The sequence below is a fragment of the Egretta garzetta genome, unplaced genomic scaffold (genome assembly GCF_000687185.1).
Source record: "Egretta garzetta isolate BGI_Z169 unplaced genomic scaffold, ASM68718v1 scaffold644, whole genome shotgun sequence".
Taxonomy (NCBI): Eukaryota; Metazoa; Chordata; class Aves; order Pelecaniformes; family Ardeidae; genus Egretta; species Egretta garzetta.
Window position 1 is genome coordinate 103,427 of NW_009259452.1, and position 8,149 is coordinate 111,575.

An 8,149-nucleotide genomic window follows, 5' to 3' on the forward strand; every position below is an offset into this window, starting at 1 on the left:
CCTGCTGGAAAGCAGCTCTGCCAAGAGGGACCTGGGAGTCCTGGTGGATGACAAGCTCACCATGAGCCAGCAGTGTGCCCTCATTGCCAAGAAGGCCAATGGTATCCTGGGGTGCATTAAGAGGAGCATGGCCAGCAGGTCAAGGGAGGTTTATCCTCCCCCTCTACTCTGTCCTGGTGAGACCTCACCTAGAGTACCATGTCCAGTTCTGGGCTCCCTGGTTCAAGAAAGATGAGGAACTCCTAGAGAGAGTTCAGAGGAGAGCAACAAGGATGATTAGGGGACTGGAGCATCTCCCCTATGAGTAAAGGCTGAAAGGGTTGGGCTTGTTTAGCCTGAAGAAGAGAAGACTGAGAGGGGACCTCATCAACACATACAAATATCTCAAGGGTGGATGTCACGAGGATGGAGCCAGGCTCTTCTTGGCAGTGCCCGGCGACAAGACAAGGGGCAAGGGGCACAAACTGAAACATAAGAGGTTTCAGCTGAATATGAGGAAGAACTTTACCTTGAGGGTGACAGAGCCCTGGAACAGGCTTCCCAGGGGGGTTGTGGAGTCTCCTTCTCTGGAGATATTCAAAGCCTGCCTGGACAATGTCCTGTGCAACCTGCTCTAGGTGAACCTGCTTTAGCAGGAGGGTTGGACTAGATGATCTCCTGAGGTCCCTTCCAACCCTTGCAATTCTGTGATTCTGTATGATTCTGTGATTCTGTGAATGTCCCCTACACCTGTGAATGACAGCAGAACTGGAGGAAGGGAAGTCACACCAGCAGGCACGTACCTTCTTCAGCAGTCTTGATCTTTGTGACTGCTCAGTCTTCGTGCAAATTGATAACCCTGAGTTCATGGGACAGCAGCAGGATGAGAAACGCCAAACCATGACATACCTCCTCAGGAGGCTGGAGGCTACAGCTTCCCAGACATCATAACCTCACTGCAGGCTGATGTCAGCTTCTTCACATGCATGGTAGAGCAACCAACTTCCACTTGACTGTATCTGTGTTTTGCAACCTGTTGTCTCTTGGTCTAGTCCTCCGATATCCCTCTAGCACTGGCATCTGGTGTTGCTGGCAGTGCCCACTGCAACAGACAAAGCTTCTCTACTGGCACTGCCACAGCAGCCTGATGGCAGAAGCTGCATTTGGGGGTTGTGGTGTCCTCAGTTCACCAGCTGTCACCATCTTTGGGTCTCCCATAGCACTTCTCACTTCCCTGGCTGCCCCAGCGTTGCTATCTGCTGTTGATATATTGGCCCATCATCTGGCCAGGGTGCCAGGTTGTTAGGCAGGCCACATACATGCCTCAGCTTTGTAGGAACTGTCCTTCCTTTCAGGATACAGATTCTTCCTTTCATTTGCTTCAGGAATTTTCTTACCTTTTCTCATCAGTCTCAGCTCCCAATAGAGGAACTCAGTGACCTCTAAAATTCTTCCTGACACTAGTACTTTTTTTTTTTTAATCAAGACTATTGTACTGACATCATCTTTTTCAGCTTTCATAGCCATGACAACTCTGGATTTTTAATTATTTCTTTTCAGCTTGCCATTCCAGATCTTACAAACTATCTGCTGTTAAATGCTGGCTTAGACAGGCATACTCTTTACTGGATAAAAAACTGTCTGGATTGCTGGACCCAGAGAGTTGTGGTCAACAGAGCTCACTCCAGCTGGTGACCGGTCACAAGCGGTGTTCCCCAGGTCTCAGTGTTGGGCCCAGTTACGTTTAACATCTTTATCAATGACCTGGATGAGGAGATCAAGGGCACCCTCAGTCAGTTTGCAGATGACACCAAGTTGGGTGGGAGTATGGATCTTCCGGAGGGGAGGAGGGCTCTGCAGAGGGACCTGGCCAGGCTGGATCCATAGGCCCAGGCCAATTGTGTGAGCAATGTGCTCAGGTGGCCAAGAGGGCCAGTGGCATCCTGGCTTGTATCAGGAATGGTGTGGCCAGCAGGAGCAGGGCAGTGACCATGCCCCTGTCCTGGGTACTGGGGAGTCCACCCCTCGAATGATGGGTTCAGGGTTGGGCCCCTCACTCCCAGAAGGACATGGAGGGGCTGGGGCGTGTCCAGAGAAGGGCAACAGAGCTGGTGAAGGGTCTGGAGCCCAAAGCTGCTGGGGAGTGTCTGGGGGAGCTGGGGGTGTTCAGCCTGGAGAAGAAGAGGCTGAGGGGAGCCCTTATCACTCCCTACAACTGCCTGACAGGAGGGGGAAGCCGGGGGGGGTCGGTCTCTGCTCCCAGGGAACGGGCAATGGGATGAGGGGAAACAGCCTCAAGTTGTGCCAGGGCAGGTTTAGGTTGGACATTGGGAAAAAATTCTTCCCCGAAAGGGCTGTCAAGTACTGGAAGGGGCTGCCCAAGGAAGGGGTCTAGTCCTCATTCCTGGGGGTATTAGAAAGACAGGTAGACAAGGTGCTTAGGGACAGAGTTTAGTGGTGGGATGGCAGGGTTAGGATAACATTTGGGCTTGGTGATCTTAAAGGGCTTTTCCAACCTAAATGATTCTGCGATTCTAAGGAGACACTGGCCATACATCAGTCATCTTAACTCCCCATTCACTGGCTTAAGCAGAAATTAGCCCTGGTATCTGAGTTGGAAGGAATCATGGTGTCCTCTAGACAAGACAGAGGAAGGAAACAGGAAAGGCAGGAGATCAGGGAAGGAGGTGGATGGATTTTATTGAACTTTATTTTAAAAAGGTATCACAGGAGATCAATTGATCAATCACTGACTGATCTATTTATCCATCTATCTATGTATCTGTCTGTTTATCTGGTAACTTGGGTATGGTCAGAATATTATGGCCCCAGGAGCATATTAAACGTGGACATCCCCATCACCTGAAGTGCCCAGGAAAGCATGCTGTTCTGCCTGGGGCTTCTGGTGCAGCTCTGCAGAGAGGAGCAGTCCTGTACCGACTGGAGTGAAAGCCAGCATAGAAACAGCAGCCGTTGTAGATAAGGCCGATGAAGTCTGGTGGAAATGAAGAAAGTGGATTTGTGGGGAGGATTTATGGAATTGAACTCCCCCAGGAACAAGAATGGATGTAGCAGGGTAACAAAGCAGACATAGGGTTTAGAGGGAAAGGGTGCAGAGTGGAGAAGGAGACGGCAGCTGAAGGAGCTCAGGGAATAACCATCATGAATTGTACCAGCAGCTCAGGTGGGAGAAGAGGAGGCTGGACAAGAAGATGCCATTGGGTAGCACTAAGTGATGCATGGTGGGAGAGAAAGAAGGAAGAAATAGGGAGGCCAAAAGGAGAATTGTTTACTGGAGGCAGAGTTGTGGGAAGTGAAGGGATTGACTCTGAAATGAGATGATGAGGTAGAGGAGAGTGTATGGTCGAGGCAGGAACTGAGGGGCCTGAAGAAAGGCTGAAGAAATGGTTGCCTGTGGCCAAGGGCATGTCAGAGGGTAAGGTGCAGTGATGCCTTTGCTGGGTGAGCATCAGCTAGGTGTGATGGTTAAAAATAAGTACAGACCAAAACCAGCAGAGGCAGTATCTGTGCAAGGAGGGCATTTGCTCTGACAAGAGCATCATTGTGCTGGGGCCACTACCTTGAGTCAACACTTCCATGGTTACTTCTCTGATGGCTTCACATGTGCATGGGAGAGAGGATTTAGTATGTTGTAATCACCTTGCTCGTACCACTAGCTTGTGCCAAAACTGCTTCTCTAAGCCTTCTTTCCTGTACCAAGTCAGTAGAGGTTATGCTTATTTTAAGATTTTAGAAGATATAGATATTTCTCCAGATTTCAGTTTTGCTGTTTTAGATAGCAGCATCTACAAGCATTGCAGAACACTTTCTATGCAAGTTATTCAAAACACTCTTTTCTTATAGTTGTTAGACAATGTTCCTATTAACTCTAAGGCAAGGAATTGCAGAGCACAGGAATTCTCAAGAGAAACAGCAATATAAATAAAAAAGTGCTATGGATTATTAGGAAACAAATAGCCATTCAGCATCATGGTATCCTCAGTGGCCCTACATCCTCAATACCTTGTGTGGTTGTTCGTCCCACCTGGAGAGGACAGAGCAGAGCTAGGTCAGACACATAGCAGGAAGATTTTGGGATCAGAACTGCTCACCCTGCACAAGAAATGGTTGAGGCAAGCAGGAAGGGGCACAGTAGTGAGCTGTCAGATCACTGGCTGGCTACAGAAGGCGAGTAGCTGCCTCCTCCCATGCAAGAACTGAGGTCACAAATGAGCCTGGAGATGTGCAGCAGCTTAGTCAGGAGCAGAAGGAGATGCTTCATATTGTACATCACTGTGCTGTGCAGCTGTTTTCTACACAACATCATGTGAAGTGTTTATGAGTTCCAAAATCAGCTCATGGGAGAAAAAAAAAATCTGCCAAGTGCTGTTTATCTATAGCACTGCCACTGTTGGGGAAGAGTCCCTGAGCAGGGATCACCAGGGGCTCCCTGAGCAGGGATCACCAGGGCCTCGAAGGGTAACTGAGGGACAATCACAATGTATTTCATTAGAAGCTTTCTTCTCTCACCCTTCCCTAAGAAACTGGTACTTATTGGTCACTGTCCATGCCAGGATACTGGACTATATGGACCTTTGGCCTAACCTAAATTTTTACTTTTCATAGGTAAGAAATGAATTTGTTTCAGGAACAGAGAAGACTGAGGAAAAGCATAAAGCAGCAAAGGACAAAAAAGGCATTGACTACACCTCTTCCTTCAGTATGTGTAAGCACCACAGCAACAGGCAGTTAATTATACTCTTAAGCATGCAACTGTAATGCATTTGCAGGCATTTTCATGATGATGTGTGCCCACACGAACGATTCCTGAGGACTGTGAGCAGTGCTGAGGGTGTCCTGACCTACTCCCGCATTTCCACATTAACCACAGTGCCACCAGCAACCTTTCTCCCCTTTACACGGCCTTGCCAGAAAGCGAAAGGGCAGTGAGAAGAGCTCCTGCAGCCTGGACCTGGGAGCAGAGAGCCATGACTGTCCCCATATTGGAGAATTCAGCTTACAGACATGTGAGCAGCTGAAACACGAAGAGCCCTAGCCTCTTTGAGCGAACAAGCAGAGACAAATGATCCAGTCTTCAAGCATTCTCTAAGTCTACAAAAAACCCCATTGCTCTGTAAATAAAAAGACCATAGCTTCTGCTATAGCTCCAGGAGACCAAGTGTTTGGTTTTCTACTTTATAAAACAGGAAGTCAAACTAAAATAAGAGCTGGATGTTCTCATCCTCCACTTTCAGGGACTTGTGAAAAAAATGGTGCAAACAGCATGCAGCATTAATCAGCGAGGCTGCACTGTTTGTCCCTACAATAAATACTTCACTAGTGCATGTTTGTAATTTTTTTTCATTTGTATAAGGGCTGAGACAGTAATTTATACAAGCAAGATTCTTTGAGTAAGAAATGTGACATCAGTATTTCTGTGGTTTGAGACAAGATAGAAGATCCCAACTGCCCAAACCTCACTCGTGTGTGAGGTTAGCTCAATGTAAGGTGTGCAAACAGCATTCCTCAGGCCATTTCGTCTTGACCATCAGTTCAGAAATTGCCATTGTATTTAACAAAACCACATGAGGGAAATGGTCGTTGGCACCTGTGTAGCAAACCAGGAGAAACTGCAAGAGCTAAGTCAAACCACTTGCTTCAGTTTTGCACATAGCTTTGCTTTTAAGGGCCTCCTGGCCATACGTCACGATGGCCCATGAGGGTTCAAGAACACCTCCAGCCCACTCAGCTTCTTTAACTTCTTCATTTGACTCACAGCAGTAGTTATGACTGCTCTTATTCAATGGTCTTGTGTGACTCCTCCCATGAGCAATGCAAATTACCATGAGCATCTCTGACCTTCTGCAACCCTGTTCTCTGTCCATTTAAGCCCTGCAGAGCAGAATTGTCTCCTCTTGTGTTTGTACAGTGGCCAAAATGGATGCAGACAGGTCCAACACATCACTGTCTGTCAGGCCCCTAGGTACACCAGTAGGACAACTGTCCTCACCAGTCTGACCTGGGCTTCCACCCACACCCTCTGCCCATGGTTCCAGAAGGACCATTTAAGTTAAGGCCTGAGCTATCTTGTAGGTGTCTAGATGTAAGTGCAGCTATCTCCAGCTTTGCCTCTTGGATGGACCTCAGACCTTGCTGTAGCCTTGCCTCCTAGTCCTGTGTCCGCCTCATCTCCTATTGATTGTGACCTGGTTCATCACCTCACCTTGTCTTAGAGTGTTGATGCACTCCATTACCAGCACCCTGCTTTTTCCACTGTGCCCAGGTCAGTGAGGGCTCTGCCTCTGCTGTGGTCACTTAGCTCCTGGTTTGCTCCACCTTCATGGAGTAACCCAGCCTCTTGCTACTTCCTGATATCATTGCTCAGCACAGTTTTTATCAGAAAACATGACTATTTGTGATGGTTACATGTGAAACATTAGAAGATACAAGAAACAACGCCACTAAGGTGGTAACAGGGAAAAGAACTGTCCAGTGGAAGATTATGTGGTCCCTTTCCAAACCTGGCACCCTGTCATCCACCTGGCAGACAAAGATGATGGGTGCTTCGGTGCTTCCAAGACTGTAGCTTCACTTCTTCCTAGCTGCAAGTTATGTCCTACTCCTTGAGCACGGCCTCTTGTGCTGCACCACTACTGCTCTGCTCTACGAGAATGCTTTAAATGCAAGGCTTTTCTCTGAAATCCCACCAAAGGTTTCAGATCAGGGTTAAGCAGTAATTCTTGAAGTAAGGTATGCACAGATGTGGTGCTGTCCTCTGCTGACCATATGTCAAAGTTATATACAAAGAAAATGATGCAGTTAGTTAGAAATATGTCACATGGCCCATGACGGGACATGGCCTGTCACCTCCTCTTCCCCTGTACTGCTCCAAATGGGGATACATTGCGACAGTGTAGACTGACAGTGAGCAAGAATGAGTCAATTATGGCAATAAAGACGGATTTTGAAGAGTGGGGGGCTCTCACATTCATGAGAGATTTATGCGCTGTTGGGTCTGTGCCTGCCCATGGTCCATTGCCAGTCCCAGTAACACACCTTGCAATCTTCAGCTGCCTAGACTGCAGTTCTCTAAATGCATCCTAGCCTGAAGCCCTCTAAGGCAAAAAAGGAGGCACACTGACATCTGGTGTAAAAGATTGAAACATGCACTCCAAAAACTGCATTGTAAGATGCAGAAATGGCTTTGAACTGCAGGAGGGAGAAAGGGCACTGGCAAATAATCCCAGTCAGGGCTTCTGCTTGGGCAGCAAGCTGTGTACAGAGAAAAATGGGTGGAAAAGCTATGCCTGATGTAACATCACCTCATCACCTCCTGTATTTTAAAAATAAACACCTAGAAGCAGTTTACCCTGTGTCCAGGAGAAATTGTAGATTCATTTTCAGTGCTATTTTTCGCAGATATTTTTATTGTGATAAAAATATTTAATCACACTGCTGATTAGATTACTTGTTCCTCTGTTTGGCTCAGTGATTGGTCTTTTAACTATGCTTTTGTCAAGTGTGTTGCACGTTTCTTGCCTGTAACCAGAATGGAGCATCTCAGTCTGAACCCTTTGGGTCTCCAGCGTAAGCCAGATGGGCACGGATCAGGTATAAATTAACGTACTCATAAACAGCTGTTGAGGTCTCCCATGGGGCAGAAGCAGAAGCGCGCAGGGGCTTGCTGTGCCATGTCCTGTTCTAACCACAAAACCCGAGCAAATGAGAGCCTGTGCGGACCTTTGACACGTTCTGAAACACACATTTTTTGCTGCTCTGGGTTCTGTCTCCAGCAGTGGGGATCCCCATCCAGACCAGGACAGGCGTGTGGGCAGGCATACGCCTGGTGCTCACTCCCTCAAAGCCAGCAAGGTCCATGCAGGGGCAGAATCCCTGGCTCCAGCAGTGCTTGGAGTAAATTTCCAAACAGCCTAAACCTGTTTTACAGTTACACAAATTTCTGACATCCTCAGCATAAGAATTCACAGCTTGACTGTGCAGCCTGGAAAGAATTACCACCTTCAGCTCATTTTTTTGGTGAATTTAAGTGCCTCTAGCAGGAGGGATTTGTGAAGAAAAGAGCTTTCCTGGCTTGTTTCAACTGGTGAGGGAGGGGGACCCACAACTGCAGGGTACAAAAAATAAAAGGATAAATACAGGTAGGTACTCT